We start from the raw sequence: 23,652 nt of genomic DNA on the forward strand, positions 1-23,652 counted from the left end.
TGACTCAGAGTCTCTGGTTGCTCTTTCATCAGTGTTATTTTCGGCCTACTGTCGCCGTAACCCACGCCTCCAGAATCCTCTTGCAACGGTTTACGTCTCGGCCCGGTCGCTCCGGTCATCACAGGATCGTCGGCTAGCAGTGCGTACACCACGTTCAGGACAATCCAGACTCTTCTCATGCATCGCTCCACAAATGTGGAATGACCTACCAAGCACTACCAGAACTCTGGCTTCCTTTTCAATTTTCAAGAAACTCCAGAAGACCCTGCTCATCAGAGAGCATCTTCTAAACTAGCTCCCTCCCTGCACCCGTCCCCCCCTCTACTGTCCACTCCTTGTTCCCTCCTCTCCATGATTCATCATGCTGCCGCACAGCCACCTACGACTGACTGGAAATTGGTTGTTGTTGTTGTTGTTAGCCTCAAGGGCAACATGCATGGTGGCACAGTGGTTAGCACTGTTGCCTCGCAGCACGAAGGTCGCAGGTTCGAAACTCTGCTGCGACCTTTCTGCGTGGAGTTGCGTGTTCTTCCCATGCATGCGTGGGTTTCCTCCGGGTACTCCGGTTTCCCCCACAGATCACAACATGCCCTATAGGTTATAAATTGTAAGTCACTTTGGATAAAAGCGTCTGCCAAATAAACAGAAACTTAAACCAACGCATAACTTTTTCAACAGAATCGCTCGTAACTGAGTATTTACTAGCATAGCAAATCACAGCGGAAAAAAAACGGAACATTTCTTACCCATTGAGCTCGCCTTCAAAATAAAACGTTAACCCTATAGTTAACTACTCAAACCCTTACAATACATTTGAGGTAATTTGGCCACTCTGGCTATCCGTAGATGTTTCCCATTACACAGGAAGGGAGGGGTTTGGCTCGTCTCTCCGGCTCCGCAGAAGCAGGATGGATAAACAGAACTCTGTTGGCGTTGAACGCCCACAAATAATTAAAAACCAGGATGCCAAATGCAAAGTTTAGAGCAGCACATTTACCCAGAGGCTCTCATATTGAGCAAACTTGTGAGAATACATGTAATTAGAGACGGCGCAACATGTCACTAGCATAGCAGGTAATTGCGAGCATAGCAGCTAATCGCTAGCATAGCAGGTAATCGCGAGCATAGCAGCTAATCGCTAGCATAGCAGCTAATCGCGAGCATAGCAGTTTGACCAGTTATATCGACATAAAGATATAAAGTCATCCTGTATCTTTTTTAAAAGTTATACCGATATTTTAAAAATAACGATATATCGCCCAACACTATTGGGTACCTTTCTTCATTAATGCCTGTTCTGAGGCAAAACTGTGAGATGTCCACCCCCTTGGCTGAAAATCACCCTCACTCACAAACATGCATTCATGCACTTGCTCTCTCTCTCTCTCCCTCTCACTTACACACGCACACGCACACGCACACACACACACACACACACACACACACACACACACACACACACGCACACGCACACGCACACACAGTCCCAGGATGCTTTACTGTTGGCGTACACAGATGATCTAAACCAGGGGTGTCAAACTCAAATTCCCACTGGGCCGAAATGAAAAGCTGGGACAAAGCCGCGGGCCAAACTCAATATTTTTTTAAAAGTGATGCAATGGGCACATTTTCCTTTATCTACAGATATGAACGGTTGACCCTTTTCATTTGGAAACAAACTTATTTTTGCAGTAACATGAATCTGGAATAACCAAATTACACACGAGCAAGTCAATCTTGCATAAAGTACATTGGTCGTATTCGTTATTATGTCTCAATTCTTTTAAATATTTGTATTCCTTAAAAATGTGTATACATTCAGAATTTCTTTTTATTTTTTTAATATTTTGAATCTTTTAAGTATTTCTATTTTATATTTTCTTGTTTATTCTTAATTTTTACTCTCCTTTGTTGCTCCTTTAATGAATGTTATTGCTGCTGTGACACCAAGCTTTCCCCACCGAGGGACTATAAAGGGGTTTTCTATTTATTTCCATTCTGTTGTTCTTTCTGTAATGTTTCCAACTCCTGTTTTAAAGTAGGTGAAATCTTTTTTTCACAGGCCAACAACAAAAATAAATAGTAGTAATCCTCAAATGAAAATGTCATCTCACCTAGTCCTACCTTTCATGCTTTGGAGCAGAAAAGTGCATTAAGTCAAAATAATGCAAGCTTGGTTTGCTCCAGTCTAATTTCCTGTGATGCTCACCTGTTCCAGCCAGAATCACCTGCATCTCTGGGGTTGGCTCTGAGCTGAGGAAGGAGTTCATCAGTGAGACTCCTTTGTTGTCTAGTTCATCTTCATCACAGACAACAGTTGCTCACATAAGTTAGTGCTGCTGAACATGGAGAGAATCTGAGCAGCTGGACCACGCTGTTGTGTCAGTGTGGAAAGATAAACACTGCAGCAGCCATACTGACTTGAGTGTCTTTGAGTCTGGAAGTTAGTCGGTGCGCTTTCTGTGAGCAGCAAACATTACTGAGCGGTTAAAATCCATTTCTGGGCTTCAAAGTCAGCAAATTGCGGATTAAACTCCACTCTGAGTAAGAGGAGTGTTTTCAGTTTGTCCGATGCGGAGGACGGTACCGCTGCAGAAGTTGATGCTAGTAGCATGGACGCTAATGACTGTAAAGATACTGGTTTTTCCCTTTGAAGCATCAACATGTTCCATCTTTGTTGAAACACCCTTCCTTCTGCATCAATCTTTCTCTTCCTGGACATTTTGGGATAATTAGTGGATAATTTGTGGATAGATAGATTGTCACTGCTATTGTTTTTGTGATGTTTTTATTGGTTTGAGGTATTTGCCCTGATTTTACTCATGTTGTACAGTGCTTTGTGATTTCTATCTGTGAAAGGCGCTATATAAATAAACTTTACTTACTTACTTACTTACTTACTAGTTATTTTCACTTGTTGCATAAACACGAATTTGGATACACTGCGACCTAGTGGCGAAATACTGCCACTGCAATGGGAACATGATCGCCATGCATTATGGGAAATGTAGTTTATAGTCAATGTATGCTTTGAAGCAGCATAGACCTATGTAGCGTAGACAATCTACATACTAGAATTAACGCTGTTTGCTATCAGCTTTGTTAGATTCTGAGAAAGATCAAACAAGTTAGCAAATGAAGCTTATATCATATATAAATATCCAGGATGTTTATATCGATAGAAGTTCATATGACAATGGGCTCGGTCTATATTTAATCCAAAGATTAATGTTAATTTAAGATAATTAAATTAATAGCAAAAGTTTATTTATTAAACAGAAGACTTAATGGAATCTTTGCTTATTCAATAACCAATTATACACCATTCTGTGTTTCATTTCACAGAAGTCAGGTTTAAAAAGTTAAGAATTTATTACTAACAATTTAGAAATGACAATTTAGAAATGACAATTTTAAAGATGACAATTTAGAAATGACAATTTATAAATGACAATTTGTAACAGCTTTGATATTAAAACTTGGTATTAAAAGCAATCCTGTGTCTGAATGGAAAACTAAAATGGAATGCGTATGTTTGGCTGTGTGGATGAATCTCAGAAGATTTCTTTCAGAGAGAGAAACGCGTTCTGGGTGGAAAAGTTGTTTTTCAGCTAACTGAGTTGTTTCTTAGAGAAAACAGTATCGGACACAGTCTGTGTGCTACCTCACCCAGTTAGACGACCCTCTGTGTGGATCCGGAGGTCAAAGGGAGGATGTTGTCAGCCTCTAGGTACCCGGTCCGGTACGGGAGACCCGAGTGGTACCGACTCTCTGGTCAAAAAGTTGTCGCAGGGTACACAGGAGTTGGAGCTTGCGTCTGGCTTGACTCTGAAGGAGTTTTGCGTCAGCTGGTTACAGGTGGCGTTTATTCGGAGCGATTCTATCGGCGTGACAGAACAGCAGGTGGAGGCTTTGGGCGGCCTACCCTCATCCTTTGGTGCTCTCGTCGCCACGAGAGTATCGGGTTGGCTCAAGAACTGAAGTTGAACTGAAGAGTTTTTGGTTTTAACAAAACCTCTCAGCGTCAGGAAGCTTGTTATTATCGAGCGAAGACATGTGAAGCAAGTTAACTTTACCCTGGATTCAGTTCCCTCTGCGTGGTGTGTACACATGCAAATGACCTTTTTCACACTGTCAAGCATGACTGATTATCATAAATAATAATCATTATTAATCCAAAGAATAAGTTGTTTCAGTAATTAAATACATTTATACTGAACCATGATGATTATTTATGATGATTATAATAAACCTTGTAATAAACAATAAAAAGAGTTTATTAAAAATGATTATTTTAAATAATCTTGAAGTGTCCTTCATCTTGCGGAGGAACAGCAGACAGATCAAAGATGGTTTTAGCAGACTGTACGGCTCCTGTGATGGATAATCCGTGGGACAGAAGTTCAGCCAGGACAGCATGACCTAGCTGGGGAAGTGTGACCTTTGGGACACAAAATGAGGCCATTCATGTCACTACACCTATTTTAAGACACTTGAAGCTCTGGTGGGCCACATCTGGCCCGCGGGCCTTGTGTCTGACACAGATGATCTAAACAATCAGAGGACATGACTTTACTTCTGTTTTCAGCAGTCTGATCCCTGGACCTACACCCTGATGGTTTCCCTGGCAGTACGTGTTTTAGTTGCTGCCTGTCATGACATCAGACCATGCCCATAAAGTCTTCTGCTGCCTTTCCCGAGAAAGGTATGGACTGGTAGATCCCAGATCTAGAGGCCAACCGATATGTGTTTTTTAAGGCCGATACTGGCCGATTTTTAAGAAATTTGTTTCCGATTGCCGATATCTAAAGCAGATTAATATGGCCGATATAAGTTTTAGCAGCACATTGATTGTGAAAGACAACTGAACACACCGTGTGCAATATACATTAAATAAGTCAAAATCTCTTAATATTTATTGAACTTCAAATATAAAACAAACTCAAAACAAAACAAAAAAAAACAGTGTGTTTGACACCTTCAGGTCCTTTCTTCAGTCTAGTAGTGGTGGCAGTTGGCCACACAGGTGCCTGAATTTTTAAATTTTTTTGATCGGCTTTTAAAAATCGTTTCAGCCGATATAGAAAAAAACTGAATATATTGGTTGACCTCTTGATCCCACCATTTAGCCACAAGGTGTGTTAATTACATCTAATTTTACTTGCATCCATTTGTGGCCCTCTGAGTGGTTTTCTGCATAAGGACACCCAGAGGTGGACTGTCCCGGTGGGCCGACCCAGTCTGCTCCTGAGGACACCCCTGGTCTCGGATGTTTCTGGTCACAAATCATGAATTCATTTGTGAGGTGGGCTCCCAGCCTTGTCTCATAATGCAGCTTAAACTTTTTATTCAGTTAGAATAATAGAAAAATAAACACACACATTAAACAGTCCAGGTTGTATGTAAGCTGTGTAGCACAAAGCTGCTGCTAGTTTTAGTGGATTACTCAGACTTAGATCCACCTGAAGCATCAGAGTCCTTCTTACCTGCAGCTACTAACCCTAACCAGAACCCGAGCATCTTAACATATTCCTTAGCTTTCTGATGCAGGGGTAGTGTTTATGTGAGCCGGGTTTCTGCTGACCGAAACCCCGATCAGGCTCCATACACTGTGAGTGAGCGAGGCTGGCTATCGCCACACAGCTGAAGATATCACAGACAAGCCGAGCAGAAAATTAACAGCAGGGCTGCAGGAGCGGCCCGACGCAGGGCTGCGAGAACCCGCCTGGGGTGATGGGACTGCAGTCAGTACCGGATGGTTAAAACAACAAGGTGTCGACCTCCGGTGAAACGCTCCTGCTAGCCGATGACGTTCTGCCTCATTCTTTCAGAAACAACCCTGATGTTGTTTTCTTGCTCTGCTGGGAGGAAAAACAGAGAGTCTGTTGTTCCCAGATATCTGGATCCATCTAGATTCCTCCCTCAGCTGTGTCCTGTTTCAAGTTAACATTACCCAAAATGCTCGCTTCCTAAAGCTCAGCTGGTTAGTGAAGAACGTTTGGTCCAGGAAGACTCCGATTCCTCTGAAGATGCCAGCTTTCCTTCTCTACAACACAGATTTCAGCTTCTTCTTCTTCTTCAGGCAGACTCGGCCTTTATTTAAAAATGTTATTGAATTTGGCAAAAAAATATTTTTGATCCACTCAATGTTCAAAACAGTCATTCAGCTATAAAATCTATTTAACCCTAAGGATTAAGACAAGACAGTAATGAACCTTGGTGATTATACAGAAGGCTAAATAAACCTTAGCGTGATGCTAATACCAGTAATGATGAGTGAATGAATAAAAATTTTAGTTCTAACATCTGACAATCACTTTGGTGCCGCTGCTTCTATTTTCTATGCTATGATACTTTTTGACCATTTGTAAAATTCAACAGGATGAACTGACGTTTGATCCGGGACGGAAACGGTTCTATAAAAGAAAAGAAACTTCATGTGTGTCTACATCTACACATCTGAATATATGCTGATGATGAGGGTGTTTGAGACAGGAAGTGATGGAGCTGGAGGACTGACGACACGCTGCTGCTGCTGGTGATTTTTTTTATTTGCTGTGATCCTAACAGAAGCATCGACAGTCTGATCACAGATGATTTATCCTCGTCGGGAGTCTCTTCGTTTGTGTTTCTGTGCTCGGAGAAGTCAGACATCAAAGCGCTGAGCTTCAGATTTCCTCCGTAGCTAAAAACAAAGCTGCTAATTGGCTTCAGCTCGTGTTTGTGACGAAGACCAAGTCACTCCGGTAGAATTTTTCTCAATTTAACAGCAGTCCTATGGGCTTTGTTGGTTCCCTGGTGTGTTCCTGCCGGGTTTCCTAATCCAGACACACAAAGTGAATCCGTAACATTCGGATTGTTTGCCGACTGGATGCTGAAGTCTCCGTTTGTGTTTGAAGGTAGATTTAAAGGAGTTAAATGAGTTTTAGGTTCTTCCGAACATCAGTCCCACCATCTGTATGGTTAACAATCTGAAAACCGCAGATGGTTGTTTCTGTGAGTTTTTTCATCTTTGAGTATTTTTGGCCTTTAATCATCACTGTTGATTATAAATCAGAGTGTTTAGCTGATCACACATCTGGACGGCTTCCTCTGATGTAACAGAGTCTAGAAACTGGGTCTGGCTTGTTTATTTAACACTAAACTGTGTCACCGTGAAGATTATCGCTGATTAAAATGTTCACATCAGGCGGGTTGTTATGAAACTTTTATGCAAAGCTCAGATTTGTAATATTTTACTATTTTTTCTAAACTTGTGGCTGATGATTAAAGGGGGGAATCAAAAATAGGAGAAAAATACACAAGTTAGGCCCAGACACCCGTTCTCTCTTGGGTTTATTTAGATGATTGTTGAGTTTGTGCAGAACCTGCTTTGGCTTGTGAATCTGTTTCCCTGCAGGTTTCTGAACTTGTTACGGAAAAGGGTAGATCGCCTTCCCCGGATCAGGTCTCGCTGGAGCGGTTCGCAGCCGAGTGTGAAGCAGCTGGGATGAGAATCGGCTTCTCTAAATCCGAGACCACGGTCTTGAGTCGGAAAAGGGTGGAATGCCTTCTCCGGGTCAGGGATGAGGTCCTGCTCCAAGTGCAGGAGTTTAAGTATCTCGGTCTTGTTCACGAGTGAGGGACAGCTGGAGCATGAGATCGATTGGTGGAATGGTGCTGCATCTGCAGTGATTGTACTGGCCTGTCGTGGTGAAGAGAGAGCTGAGCAGGAAGGCAAAGCTCTCCATTTACTGGTCGATCTACGTTCCTACCCTCACCTATGGTCACAAGCTTTGAGATGAGATGAGATGAGATCACAGATACAAGCAGCTGAAAGGAGTTTTCTCCTCAGGGTGTCTGGGCTCTCCCTTGGAGATAAGGTGAGAACACCACCAAGGGTATTAGACTTTTATAATCTCAAACCCCCCAAACTACTGTCTAAAGTATATAAGACACTGTCCAAAATAGACGATAGAATAGTAATCCAAATTGAAAAATGGGAGGTGGATCTATCAGTCAGCTTTGACCAGAACTTCTGGTCCCAAACTTGTTTAAAAACTTTTAAAATTATCAGACACTCCAATTTACAATTAATTCAGTACAAAATTCTACACAGAGTACACTACAGGAACCACGTGACTCCCGCTTTCCGTGTCGTAGCTCTCTCTACAGCTCTGACAGAACCCTGCCCTCCTCTCCCAATGATTGGACAGGAATTCGAGAAACGTGATTGGTAGCTAAGATTGTGATCTCATTGGCTCCACCCAAGTTCCTCCCACTGACGCTAGAATCGAGACAAAAAGATCCGTAACTGTAGATTTGAGGTTTGTACCTGTAGAATGAAATGTGTGTTTTGAGAGTTTTGATTTCAAACTTGTACATTGATTTTTTTTATTTATTTTGGAAGTCTGCTAGGTAAAAACCAAAAGTTTCATGTTTCTGAATGAATGTTTGATGTTACAAAATGAGTAGTAAATGCACAAAATAAAAGTTTTACAAAATAAAAAATACGTGTACAAAATACAACGTTCCTGTCACAAAACAAGAAATACAAGTACAAATTGAGAATTACAAGTTAGAAAACTAAAATTACAAGTTACGAATCCAAAGTTACATGTGATGAAACATGTTCGAAGTTACAAAACTTGGTACAAGTTACGCTGAATATTGTCCCAATCCTAGCTCTATAGTGCACGAGGCGCGCATGCTGTACGTGCACACTCTTTAACGAAAATAACAGCTGAGACGGTGCCTTGTGTGTGTGTGTGTGTGTGTGTGTGTGTGTGTGTGTGTGTGTGTGGCCCGGAGGACAGGAGAATGTGCAGCTAATTAATTAATTAATTTGGTTCTGTACCTTTCTCTTCAGCACAGCTGACAAAGGTTTATGATGGGTCAGTCCTCCTGCATGCTCAGATCATTCCCTTCCCTTGCTTGAAAAATTGTTCAAAAATGAAAGTTGAACCCACATCTTTTTTATCTGTGAATTCAATGCAGTTCGGCAAGTCTCAAATAAAAATTTGGACATCTTACTGTAAAAAGAAATATCATTAATGTAAAAAAGAAACTCTAAAACAAACTTTGTTCACATCCAGAATCGAATCCAGGTCTTCTGCATGGAAACCCAAAGTCTTACTAGGCAAGCTAAACCGCCAGTGCCATTTTCTGTATCTGTAACATTTATATCCTTAATAAGAGCTGAAACGACGTTCAAAGAACGGTTCGGAGGACTATGCCTGAGCATGAGCGCGCATGAAGCAGCCTGCTCGACCCGAGCATCTCTCTTTTTCTGTGATTTTACAGAAAAACAGGCAATCACAGTAAAAATGCCAGGGCTCATTCTACAGGACCAGGGCATTGCAGGAGAATGTATGAAGAAGAAATTTATTATTTCTATACATGTTTTGGCTCTCACACTTCCATAATACCCCTTTAAAATAAAACATCGACATCTAGAAACACGACTGGCCCCCAGCATTGGTTCTTATTTATAGGATTTCAAAGTCAACATTTGATTTTTAATCATTTCAATCATAATAGTCTGTACAGTAGACAGCTACTCAAAATAATGTTTGTTTTTTTGCTATTAACTCATTCGCTACCAGCGTTTCTCACCATGTTTACTGTTTTTTAAGAGTCACAGAACGTTGCGCGCTAGGATGATGTCAACGGCAAAACAACCAAAACAAAGCGGAGACTCACCTCTTGCATCAGGAAGAATCCGCACGTTTCAAGCGTTATCCGTTCTTTCATAATCCGTTGTTGAAGTGTGATCGGCAGAAGATTTTCCGGTTCGCGCCTCATTTTTTTTACAGCAGCGGCCCAAAACGATCTCCTAACACATGGATGTTCTGCTTCCTGATCACGTGACGTGTGACGTACGTGGATGAAGATCGGCTTTAGAGCTGAGATGTTTGTTCTCTCAGCGCGGGGGCTCGTCCGACGCCCACACAGTAAAAAAAAATGCAAATGATGACTTTAGTCGTCACTGGCAGTGAATGAGTTATGCAGCTGCTGAAGGTTTTGTTGCATTTGAGTCCGCCCATTGAGTCAAGTCATCACATTTCATGTTCAGAACGTATGCATGTTCACTGAGGTGGACATGCAATAAATTATTTGTAAATTAAATGTTTTAGTTTAAATTTGTTTCATTTATACCTAAAGATTAATGAAAAAAACTGTTTAAAACATCCGGGTGAAATAACAGAAACTGGATTTTTATTTGGATTATTAATTGTTAAAATAAGCAGGTCCAAACATCTGAGTCAGTTTAAAGCTCCAAACCTTTAGGGACCAAGGTTCTGTAGAACCTGCTGTAAAATGCCCAGAAGCTGGTCCCACCAGGACCCCCACAGACCAGGATTAATAATTGATTAAAGATGGAGGAACCTCCAGCGCCGAGTCAGAACCGGGTCTCCGCAGACCTGAAGTCCTCCTGAAGCTCTGATGTGACCCGATTTAGTTTAGCTTGTCCTCCTGTTGTTTAAAATGAAGAACGGCTTTGACCGTTTGGCACATTTGGCTGAGCAAGGATGTAAAGTCCAGCTTCAGTAGATGTGTGAAGCTGTGACCTCTGACCTCTGGTCTGTGTTTAACACTGAAAACAGGTAATTGAAAGGTGTGCAAACAAATCTGACTCCAGAGATAAAGACAGGAATTACCCCACCCCCCAGCCGGGGGCCTTATGATGCCGCTCTAATGGCTGCTGCGGTTTCACGCTACGTGCCAATCTGGCTGTTAGCACACAGCCATCAGCAGCAGTGAAATCAGCCCAGGACCTCCTGTGGTTCCAGATCATTCCAGAGCCCCCCCCCCCCCCCCCCCGTTTTTCTTGATGCAGATGCAGATGAAGGTAGTCGGCGTGCGAGGTGTTTGTTTGTGTCAGGTTGCGGCTCACGCCAGGCTCTGTGGCAGAATTGTGGGGTTCTGACTGGCAAGGTGTCGCCTCCCTCTGCTGCGGAGAGAAGCTGCCATCTGGACCGAGCGCCAGGGAGGACCAGATCACGACGAGACTTTCTTTTTCTTCCCTGCTTTCTACACTCTTCCCATCTGCCCCTCCGTCTCCCCCCGTTCACTAAAGCTGGCTGTAATGGGCCCTGCCTGGAGACGAAAAACAACATTTCACTCTAGCTCCAGTGATGTTTTTATCTCTATGCAGCTGTTTCACACACCAGTCTAACCCTAACCCACCAGTCAGGCCTCCACCATAAACCTGCTTCTCCAGTCTCTTTAAACTGAAACCAGCTCCGGGTTGCTATTGGTTCAATTCAATTCAAAGATACTTTATTAATCCCAGAGGGAAATTAGTTTCAGTACACACAATTCAGAGATCAGACATACATAGGCAAAGACACATGACAAGAATTGGTGACTGTGGTCATTTGCAACCCTGAGTCGCGCTATCTTAATAGAGATCAGAGGGTTTACATGAGGATTGGGTCAGGTGGAGGGAAAAAAAGGCACTTCAGAGTTACCCTTCACAGGGAGGGCAGCTTTGCTATGCAACAAACACCTCCGACAGAAATGCAACAGACTTCAGACAACACAACATAAGTGTCCACTAGGTGGGGTGGTAGGGTTTGGGACTCTCCACACGTCAGTTCCTGCAGCCACGATAAGCAGCACTTGTCACCTCAGTCTGGACAGGGGGAGGAGGTTGTTGGGTTTAGAGAGCAGAGTGACTCCTGGAACGATTCAGTGGCTTTCACAGCTCGCAGTCCCACCCAGGCTGGGATAGGGAGACAGAGTTGCCATGACGACGGCAGCATTCCACATTTCTTCTGGGGTATTCGTTTCAGCCTCACAGGCTCAAGGGCACCAGATTCAGATAAGAAATTGTTTTGGGGCCAGACAGAGATAATTTCTTCTCTGTCTTATAGTTCCGTTGGTCCTCAACCCCTCTAGATCCAATAATGGCGTAATTAATCTATCCCAATCCGTGCTGATTCGTCCACTCGCTCCTTGATCGCATCCATCTTCTGTGCCAATGCATGAATCTCAGCTACAGTTCTAAGATTACAAATCATCTCGACAATTACATGAGTTTGTGCATTCACAGCGCGGTGTAATCCATCCCTGAGCTCCGGGATTGAGCCAATATTCCTCGACAGCTCATTAATTTTCCGGTAAGCCAGGTAACCTCCCAGGCCAAAAAGCAGGAAACCTGACACAAACACCACGAATATCCAGATGTCTTCAGAATCCTCTACAGACAGTTGGGAGAGGCATATCAGGTTCCACTGTTTCCAGGAGTCCATAATGTGCCCAACTGGATCTGTCCCAGAGGGGCACCCGAGAGCCCCTTCTCCCGTTCTCATCGTTGAAAAAATCGTGTCAGTCGCGTTGAGAGACCAACTAACCAGGTCCATTTTTAATAATTTCCAGTTTCCAGAAAAAATGTAGAAGCGCGGTACACCCAACGACAGACAAAGAGCCTTGTGGATAAGATAGGGAGGAGAGGAGGAAAAAAGCGTCTGTACTCTCCAAGAGCCAGAAGAATGTTACTACTCTGGTCGGGTGGTGCTGCTCTCAAGGCTGCAAGACCTCAGGGTTTCATCACGTGACCGTAAAGCCTCAGATGGGCACCTCTGATCCTCGACGGCCGCTATCCATCATGTTTTAGTTGTTTCCCTATTCCATTACACTTAATTTAATTGTAGAATTACCTGTTCAACAGGTTGTCAAACTATGTAGAAGCCTCTGATTGCCTGCTGATTAAAATCAGGTGTATTAAAGCAGGGAAACATTTAAAACATTCACGGTAGTGGCCCTGGAGGACCAGGATTGCCCACCCCTGTTCTAGTGGGTCGAGTGACGAGTCAAACAGTAAATTATCACCTTAGTGCTACTGGAATCCATTCGTCCAGCATCCATCCGTCTGTCCATTGATCCAACATGTGAACCGTGCAAATAATTATCTGAGTTCAGGTGAAGAAGCTCGCAGGTCCAGGACCTTGTTCCGGTCCTGATCCCAATCTCGGGCCTCGTCTTCAAATGACTTACTGGTGCACTAAATGTGTGGAGTGAACCGGGGCAGCTGCTGCTCTGACAGAACACCGGCTCGTTGCAGCAGGAATTAGCCGTCAGGCGGACTGATGTTTGATGTGAGGAACAATGTTTCCTGCCTAAAACAGGAAGCACACGTGAGTTTTAGTGAGGATATCACACAGTTTTATAAACGAGGCCCCAGGTGACCATCGGCGAAGGTTTAGATCAGGGCTGGGCAATCCTGGTCCTCCAGGGCTGCTATCCAGCATGTTTTAGTTGTTTCTCTGCTTAACATCTGGTTTGAATCCACTGGTGATTAACAGGCTTCAGCAGAGCTTGATGAGCTGTTGAACAGGTGATCCAACCAGGAATCGGGTGTACTGGAGCAGGAAAACCACTAAAACATGCTGGATAGCGGTTCTCGAGGACCAGGATTGCCCGCCCCTGGTTTAGATGAACAAAGATGCTGAGCTTTATCTGTTGACTCCATCCTTGCCTCGCCAGACTGGATCAGAGCTCTCGCTGCTGCAGGTGAAGCCGGGATCCTTCAGGTGTCTTGTTTTAGTGGGAGGAGCCTACTCACGAGAGAAGTTAAATAGTCTGTTTTATTCTAACCTAATGAGGTTTGTAGAGAACTTTATGGTTTCTTGGTGTGAAGCATGATTTAGGAGCTCGGATCTCCTCCGTGATGACAAACAGCTGCTCCTGGCCCCAGAACCAGAACTGTTGGGTTCCTGTGAGTGAGCTGTGCTTGCAGCCGGAGCCGGTGCCAGACCAGGGATGCTTTCAGCAGCGGCCGCTGGCTCTTCTGAGCCTTTTCTTTGTTTCATAACCAGCAGCTTCACAGGAATCCGTTCCCTTTTTTGTCTTTATACGTTCTGATCTATTTTCTTTGATGTGTTTGTTTACAGACCGGATCTTCTGCTGAAGGTTTCTGCCGCCGACGGAGACCGCGGACCCTTCCCGTCACTGGCCATCGGTTTTCTCACGCTGGGATTTGCATTAGCCACTCTGGTGAGAACCGCTCTGCGTTTTCCTGTTCCTAATTATCAGGCGGGTCATTTAGAAACCTTTTCAGGTGTTTTTCTGCTTCGGCAGCCTGAGGAGCTGGAAGCCTTTTGGGTCCAGGTTCAGCTCGGCAGCCTGGAGCCCGATTCAGAGGCTCTCAAAGAAGCATCAGACCAAGATCAATAAATACTGCAGAGGTTTTACTGGAGCTGGTATTTATTCTCCGAGGGAAGGGGGTCGAGCTGAAGAGGAGAGTTTCTGAATAAACTGACAGGATTATTCTGCACAGACGAATTGGGATTAGGATTGAGTGCAGATTTTAACTGGACAGAAACTGTTACCTGTGGTTTTTATGAAAAGGTCCGATCTGGATTGGTTCTGATCAGATCAACGGTTCATCACACACCAGAACCGTCCTTTGGTCCACGTAGATGAAGGCTTTGGTGATCAACTGTAACGTTTAGCTCGACTTTTAGAGGATTATGATGGTTTTATGGGGTCAACAGTGATTCGTGGAGCTGCTGTCAGATTATAACGTTTGATTTTTACTCTGCCCACCGCTCTGGCTGGTTCTTAAACAAAGCCGGAGAGGAGAAGCTGCAGCATGAAGGTCTGGAACCTTTTTCATGCGTAAACCCGACAGGTCTGCTCATGCTCTCATCTGTGCATTACCGCTGCGTCCTGCTGAAGTGGAAAGATGGTGATGGAGATGTTGACGAGTCTGAAGTCTCGCTCCGGTTGATTTGCAGACTCTTCTTTCTGCCTCCGGGTGCAGGCGGAGCTAACGGGAGTATGTTGTCTGGTTTCACTCTTGCCTTCTTTAGCACACTGCTGCTAATGTGCTGAAGCTAATACGAGGCTAACGCTAGCTGACTTCCTTCTGCTTCTTTCTTCTTGTGGTTCCATGAAGTCGTGCTCCCACAAAATAAAACAGAAGTTTGTCTCCCAGATCTGAGGATTTGTTTGGTCACTTTATTTTTATTTGAAATAAATTTGGCTTGAATAAAAAAATCCCCACAGAGGCTGAGACCGGCTCTTCTGGTTCTGGTCGCAGCTGGGATGGACTGATGAAACCCAGCTTCCCTGGTCCTCAGGGACGCCGTCTCGTGTGCCGATGAGTGGCACCGCTACCGTTACACAGAAGGAGCAAATCGTTTTAACCTCCATGACCTCCATATCTGCAGCTGTGGTCTAATATTAGAGCACATGTGGTTCTGCTGGGCTGGGCGGTCGCTATTTTCTGTTTTAACTCGTTATTATTATGAAAAGGTAGCGCGACCGTTCCAAATCACGTTTACGGATGATTTCTTCCACTGAGTGAGAAGAACTGGTCCTGACACGACTCAGACAACACCTCTGATGGAGTCTTGAGCTTCATCCGTCTCGACTTTAAACCGATCCAGTATCGTTGTTATGAGCTAGAAGGTGGAGATGGCCTGAGGAGTTGGAGGCCGGATTACAAGTCTAGAAACTTCACAACTCTTCACGGTTTAAACTTCATCATTTTGTCTATGAGCTACAAATATCAGCAAATCAGAGACTGTTGTTGGGTAGAGTCGACCGGGTCGGTCTAATACCTGGAACAAATGGAACATTTAGTTTGAACACCTACAGAGACGGTTCTGATCCGGTTCAGCCTGTTGTAGGTGTGTGTGTGTGTGTGTGTGTGTGTGTGTGTGTGTGTGTGTGTGTGTGTGCGCACGCACGTGTGTGTGTGCGCGCGCGCTTAAATCACATTAGACACCCCACCCCCCACCCGCTGTGTGCTGAAATGTGACTGATTTATGTGCTCTGCTTGTGGCTCCAACTGACCTGCAGGAATTACAATCAGATTTCTCTCACAGACACACACACACACACACACACACCATTCAGAGGTGACCCGTCATGGCCGCAGGCCACTCACCCACAATGAATCCCTCTCCCACACCTAATCCCTTGACCCATGACCTCAGCACTGCACCCTGCCTCTCATTGGACCGATGTACGCCCCGGAGGTCACACGTTGTACTGATGGGGTCGTCTGGGTTGCTGGGAGTTTGGGTTTAATTGGGCCGGGTTCCCAGGAGAAGAACCTCTGCAGACCCTGGGGGTCTTCAAAACAGATTTTAGGTGAAATGAAACCTAAATTAGAGACGCTCTAGGTTTTAATTCCTCACATCAACAAAAACCGGTTTATTTTTTGATTTCTAAACCATTTTCTGGTTTGTTTTTTCAACTGAGACTCTGACGACTTTGACTTCAGAAACAGGAGCCACCAGACATTTTTCTAGTTTGCAGATGACGCTTTTCACTCTGTCAGCTCTTCATCCTCAGATTAAAAGCAGTTTCAGACAATCTGTTCTCGGAAAAACCTTGGTGTCTTCAGATCCGAGGATAAATAGCTGCTGTAATGATTCAGGTCCTGCAGAGAAGCGGCTTTTAGAATCACTCCGACTTTCAAAAACTTCTGAATAGCAGGGAAAAAAACCTTGCAGCACAAATAGAAGCTATTTTTTCTGCGTCGAGATAGAGGTTGTTTTTGATCCAACTCGAACAGATGCTTCCAGACAAAATCTAGACTTCCAAACATTAAACCAATTAATCAGAACCAGAACTGAGGATTTAATCACCTGAAGTGAGGCAAAACATTTAGTTTCACTGTTTCCACTCTTAATAAATGTTGGTTTATTAATCTCTGGGTGGTAACGAGATAACAAGCTTTTATCTGTCTGATTATATAGTAATTACTGTGATGCTTCCTGCTGTTGCTGTTAAATTTGGATAAATTGAGACATAAGTATCAGACTGAATGTTGAGGACTAAAACAGATGCTTTACCCATAATGCAACAGCTGAATGACCCACTTCCTCTTCTTCTGAAGGCTAAACACACAGCTCTTTCTGTTGCCATTTAAAAATGTTAGTGCTAGTACAAATGACAGAACAAGGGCAAAACACTCTGGCACCACCATTATTTTTAAATGATGAAACCCCAGAAGCTCTGTCGCAGCCTCCTTCCAACATTAACTCATTAACGGCCAGCTGTTTTCTTATCAGAGCCCAGACTGACCATGATTTAGAGCATTTTTTCTGTTTTATGAAGAGTTACAGAACATTGTGCTCTTTGACCGTGTAAACACAAAAACTACCAAAAGACAGTAAAATCTCTCCTTACATCAGCGTGTTTCTAGCCTTCTCTGTTCTTTCACCTTTTCTGGTTTGCATCTCACTTTTTTCACAGCAGTATCCCAAAACGATTCTCCTAATTCATTTTCTGCTTCCTGATTGTGTGACGAGTGACACACATGGGTGAAAATCGGCTTTAGAGCCGTGATTGGTACTCTCAAAGTCTGTGAGCAACGTCGCCAGACCGGCCCCGTGAAAAAATGCAATTGATGACTTAAGCCTTCAATGAATGAGTTAACAGTTCTAAATTAAAATAACCCTCCATTTCCTGTTTGGACCTCTAGGGTCCCATAGCTCTTCTCTGCTTTTCTAGCAACTGGTTTGTCCATGTTTCATTCATGTGTGATCCATCGAGTACATGCTTTGGTTGGAATTAGTTGGTTTGACATTATCTGTATTTTATAGAAATGTTTATGATATAGCTGGCAAGCCATTAGAGCTGCCCAATACATCACAAATGCATCGTCATCGCGACACCAGCATGAGCAATACGCATATTGCAAAGAACAGATAAAACGCAATGAATGGCCCGCTCAAATGTTTGCTTCTCATAATGCATTTAGTCGGTTAAACGGAAGTATAAAGTCTTTGAGAAATCTAATGGAGCCCTTCATTCATTTGGCCAATCGTCTTAATCCTTATAGGTTAGGGCGGCACTTAATTTATAAGGCTATCAAGCACCTGAGTTGGCTTGTTCTGCTTTTCCCCGGGTCCACTGATTGCTTTTTCTTTTTCATTTCCTTTTTCCCTTTCTTCACATTGTTTGATCACAATTTTTGCTTTTCCCATTTTTTATGATATTTTTAGTCATTCAAAAAAATAATTTCCTTGCTTTCCTTGGTTTTCCTAATATCGTGCTGCCTTAAAAGTCGTCCTTTACATGTAAATATATGATCTGGCCCTTAATGATTTTTTTGTTGAGTTTTTTTGTAAATGAAGACGGGTGAGAAGAAAACTCTCTCAGTGTTGCCAGCAGCACTTTGTCTCTCTGTGCCGCCCCCCCCGAGCCCCTGGCTGTCCTCGTCTTCATAGAGAGTAAATGATGAGGCCCTCCAGAGGACCCATCCACCACATTTGTTATGACTGCTGGAGAAATGAGGGGAGAAGATTGAAGAAGAGAAAAGTGACGAACAGAGATTGAAACGGACAACATGTGATTCCTTCAGTGAACAGCACTTATTAATGGATATCTGCCACTCCTCCTCACAGTATCCACACAACACACACACACACACACACACACACACACACACACACACACACACACACACACTGTCAAAGAGATGAATCTTCTGTTTGGCAAAAAGAAAGAAATGGAGCTGCAGATCCGCCGGGGAAATGAACTCACAACCATACTTAATCATTTACCTCTTCTCAGTCTCCATTCTCTGGGCTCATCTGGGTTCCCCTCCTCTCTGTTGCCCTCTGGTCTCTGACATTAGAAGTGAGGAATTGCCACAGTCTCAAATGAAATCCCGAAGCTCCCTGAAACCAACGCCTCTCAGCACTTTGAGTCACCTGAACTGAGCAGAAACCCTGTGCATCAGCAGCAGCCGAAGGAGGGGGAAGAGAAGCATGTTTTCACATCTCACTGTTGCATAAGTGGAGGTGAAACAAGGTACTACATGATGAAAACGACGTAAAGTCAGTGACATATAAGGTAAAGATCTTGTTTCCTGTCAGAACATTAACGGAATCATCATCAGCACCACCTCAGTTCAGAGAAACAAAACACTTTCATTAGGACCTGGAGGCGGACTTCACAGAACCAGCAACCAATGAAAACGCTTAAATCTGAGTGTGTTTCACTTTTAACTTCAGACAAAATACTCTGCTTCAGTCATGTCAGGATAAAACATGAGCTCATTGACTCTAGTCACTCTAAAGGTTTAGTTGATTTTTCTACAAGGTACTTGAAAAGAACAACTGGTTACAGCAGTGGTTCCCAAACTTGTTTGACTCGTGGACCCCTGAGCCGTTTTCTCGTACCACAAGTTCCCCCTTAGTCAAACGTGTTGATGATTCCCCAAAAGTAGAACACACAACTGATGATTAAATGAAAATATTTTTCATTAAATCTCCTCAACACTGAACCACGTCTCACTTCCTGTCTGACTCAGGTGAATTTTTTAACGTTCTCAGTCCTTATGCAGGTTCCAGACTCCATGTGGAAACTTTCTGGAGCTCTGCATCTGCACCACTGCTGGTGTAAATGCTCCAATTGGACTCATTGATTGAAACTGGACCGTACCCATTCTGCATTTTATGTGAACGAGGCTTTGGGCCCTCTCTCAGTAGCAGCTGCAGCCCTGCTCTGGTTTTCCTTCATAGACTACGTTTACATGCAGCCAATATCCGGGTTATGATCGGGTTAAGGTCGGTATTCGGGTTTCTGAGTTGATCAGAATAACCCGTTTACAAGCATAAATAGACAGTTACCTCTAACTTGCATAACCCGATTTAAATGCGGACGTTGGGGTAGCGTCAGGACGTGTGGACTACGTCCAGACGCAATATGTGTAATTTCCGGTTCTTCTTGTTCTGGTATCCGTGAAAACAACAACATGTTTCCCAGTTCGGAAGAGATAGCGACCGCGTTTGTTTGCGCTTTAGTTTCCTCGCCACTCCAAAAGTGTGGTGCTGTGTCGCGACTCGCCATGTTGATCCCAACTTGTTGTTTACTTCCGGTGTTCTGGCGCATACAAGACGTCTCGCTACTCAAAAGACCAAGATTCCTTGCGAACAGAGCATGCGCAGAACACACGCTTTGATGGGGATATCCCGATATGCGTTTACACGACCAAACATTCGGGTTAGAAAAGGGTTACCCCAGGTGTAGTAACCGGGTTCTTAAAAACCCGGTTATGAGCATATCCGGGTTTTTGGCGGTGTTTACAAGGACCTGCGGAACCGGGTTATTGTGAATATTCGGGTTTTAAAAGGGTTACTGGCTGCATGTAAACGCACTCATAGTTTCTTAACCCTGATCCTCAGCTCCCCCCTTGTCCTACATGTTTTAGGTTTTTCCCTGCTGCCACACACCTGATCTAAATGAATGAGTGATTAACGGGTTTCTACAGCACTTGATGTCATCCTGAGAAGGCAAGAGTTTATCGTGTGTTTAAAGAGGACAAAGAGTGCAGTTTATCAGCAATCTAAAACTCTACTTTGCATCTCTAAAAAGCATAAGACATTGTCTTTTGGCTTTCATCTGTCCCAGGAACCCAGATACAGGCCATTCTAAACCCCCTAAAGCTTGGTTTATGCTTGACGCACTCACTTTCCGCGCGGTGATGCGGCTCGCGGATGGAACGCGCTTCACAACTCGCAGTGTTTATGGTTCGTGCGACTTGTGTCTGCGGTGAGCCAATATTCTCCCAAACTGAACGGGTCAGCATGGAGCTCTACAGCATGCATCCAACATTACACCATAGTAGAAGTAGAAATTACTGTTTACAACATGGCATTCCAGCATTTTTAACAGCGTTCTCATCTTTTCCGACAGTGCGAGCTATTTCTATCCAAGAATTATTAACAACATGTTGATCACGGTGATCTTTGAGAGCTGAATCATACACATGTCTGTATTTACGAACCTCTGCCGTACCAATTCTTGCCGGTCCGCCATGTTTTTCCACGTCCGTCCGTCCGCGTGGTTAGAAACTTTCCGAGGTGCGCGTTGCGGAAATTCTGGGCCGTGCGGAGGCGCGGTGGAGGGGCGTGGTTGTTAAAATGACTCAAAATGACGCAACTTATCCGCGCGGAGCCGTGCGAACCTCGCGGACGCGTCAAGCATAAACCAACCTTAAATCAGGCTTGCTGTGAAAAGAGCCATTTCCCCCCCTCCCACTTGGCCAGGACATTAATATGCTAATTAGCTGCTTGTCGATTGGTAGGCCTCAGACACTGGAGACTGAAGAATGGAGGAGGAAGGGCTCCACATTGTGACATTTTTATAAGAGGTTTCTCAGAAAATAATTTTTTCTCTGGCATTTTTAAACTTTCTAATTTACATAAAAAGTAGGTCTCACACGGCTTAGACTTTTGGGCATGCTACTTTTGACCACCCAATCTTTACGTGCATACCTCTGGTTGGAAATCACTGGGTTACAGCACTATACTATTTACTTCTGAAATGTTGAGCATTAGGAGTGTGTATTAAGTGTACTGGTGAAGGTTCTAAGCCACCCAGGTCATGGTAATCCAAAAGGTTTCAAATGAAGGCAGCTCGACTTCTTTGGTTTATTGGAGACGTTTTGCTTCTCATCTGAGGAGCTTTGTCAATTCAACTGGGATATGAGAGAGTCAAGCTTATAAGCTGTAGCTGTCTATTGTTGTTTAACTGTGTACTGAGTGCCTGGCAGCACAAATGAACCAACTGCTAAAGGACAAGACTCACCCTAAATGGCTAACTGAAGGCCGCACAATCCTGACCCTGAAGAACCACTCAACGGTATACAGTCCCATTGAACTATCCGCCAATTACCTGTCTCTCCGCAACATGGAAGCTTGTGCCAGACATCATAGCGGCTAAGATTAGAGTGCACAAGGATCGATATATGAGCACAGCACAGAAGGGCATCGGCAGAGATACCAGACGAGCTAAACACCAGTTGCTGATAAACTGAACAGTTGACCAAGACTGTAAAGCCCAACACACTAACCTGTGCATGACCGGGATTGATTACAAGAAAGCCTTTGACTCCTTGCCATACTCATTGATCACTGAATGCTTGGAGCTGTATGACATCAACAGGACTATAACCCTCATTGCAAACTTGATGGGGCTGTGGAAAACCACCCTTGAGGCCAACTGTACAAGTCTCCATCCAATGTGACATATACCAACGAGACGCCCTGTCCCCACTGCTGTTCTGCAAAGGTCTGAAACCCCTCAGCCAAATTATCAACAAGACTGGCTATGGATACTGACTCAAGAATGTAACCACAATCAGCCACCTCCTCTACATGGATGACATAAAGCTGGATGCCGAGAGTGAGTGAGACATCAACTCACTGATCCACACTACAAGGATCTACAGCATTGATATCAGAATGTCATTCTGATTTGAGAAGTGTGGTCAGGTGATGACAAAGAAAGGGAAGGTAGTCCAGACAGGAGGGGTCTCACTCCCAGAAAGAACAATAGCAGACATTGAGGACAGCTACAAGTACCTTGGTATTCCACAAGCAAATGGCAACCTTGATGAGGCCACAAGGTAAGGAGCAACAGCCAAACACCTACAACGAGTAAGGCAAGTCCTAAGAAGTCAGGTCAATGGAAAGAACAAGGTCTAGGCAATAAACGGCTACGCCCTGCCAGTAATCAGATATCCTGCAGGGATAAGAAACTGGCCAAAGGAAGAAATACAGACCACAGATGTTAAGACATGGAAGCTCCTAACTATTTATGGAGGGTTCCATCCCAAATCCAGCACCCTGAGACTGTACACTAACAGGGAAGGAGGCTGAGGACTAGTGAGTGTGAGAGCCACTATCCAGGATGAAACATCCAAGATCCATAAGTACATCAAAGATAAAGCCCCAACTGAACTGGCTGATATCAGGAAATCCTACCAATGGGTAGAAAGTGCTGGTCTGAAGGACACCTCAGATGCGCTCATCATGGCTGCACAGGAAGAGGCTCTGAACACCAAAGCAACAGAGACAAAGATCTACCACGCAAGATAAGACCCAAGGTGTAGGCCCCTGAGACAATCCACCACACAACTGCAGGGTGTAAGATGATGGCAGAGAAAGCATCCATGGAACGCCACAACCACGTGGCTGACATCGTGTACAGAAACATCTGTGCATAGTATGGACTGGAAGCCCCAAGGTCAAAGTGGGTAACACCCCCTAAGGTGGTTGAAAATAAGACAGCCAAGCTCCTGTGGAACTTCCAGATCTAGACTGACAAAATCGGCGACCCAGTCAGACATGGAGGTGGTTGACAAACAATAGAGGACAGCCTTTGTGGTTGATGTGGCAATACCAAGTGATGCAGCATCAGGAAAAATGAACATGAGAAACTAGAGAAGTACCAGGGCCTCAAAGAAGAACTTGAGAAAACCTGGAGTGAAGACATCAGCGGTGCCCGTGGTCATTGGGGCACTCTGGCCTCCAGACATCTCAGTCCAGAAAAGTGCAGTTCTAGGAACAGCTAAGATACTGCTGAACCCTCAAGCTCCAGGCCTTTGGTAGGGGGACCCGAGCTTGGAAGTATGAGATCACCCACGGATGGTGAGATGGGAATTTTTTATTCCAACACTTTTAAACCCATGTGAAAGCAACCAACCCACCTACATGCCTTCTCTGCTTTAGTTACACATTTTTTTCTGTTTAACGATCTAAAACAAAAGTTAATGACAATTTAAATCAATCCTAAACCCTAAATTAGCAATGTTCATCTTCACAAACCAGATTAAATTAACTCCCATGTATTTTGCTTTCATTGTGTGAGGTTGTGCTGGCATCATTACCATGAAACTAAAACACATTAAATACCAAT

At 44.1% G+C, this 23,652-nt stretch overlaps 1 protein-coding gene across 1 annotated transcript in view; it reads left to right on the plus strand.

The window, feature by feature from the left end:
- The window catches only part of large2 (LARGE xylosyl- and glucuronyltransferase 2), a 114,654-nt gene that overhangs the window by 41,705 nt on the left and 49,297 nt on the right, over positions 1–23,652 (plus strand). Inside the window, exon 2 of the mRNA XM_015953306.3 lies at positions 13,878–13,980. The gene's annotated coding sequence lies outside the window, so the exon portion shown is untranslated. The remainder of the gene's footprint in view (positions 1–13,877; positions 13,981–23,652) is intronic.

The sequence above is a fragment of the Nothobranchius furzeri genome, chromosome 9 (assembly GCF_043380555.1).
Source record: "Nothobranchius furzeri strain GRZ-AD chromosome 9, NfurGRZ-RIMD1, whole genome shotgun sequence".
NCBI lineage: Eukaryota > Metazoa > Chordata > Actinopteri > Cyprinodontiformes > Nothobranchiidae > Nothobranchius > Nothobranchius furzeri.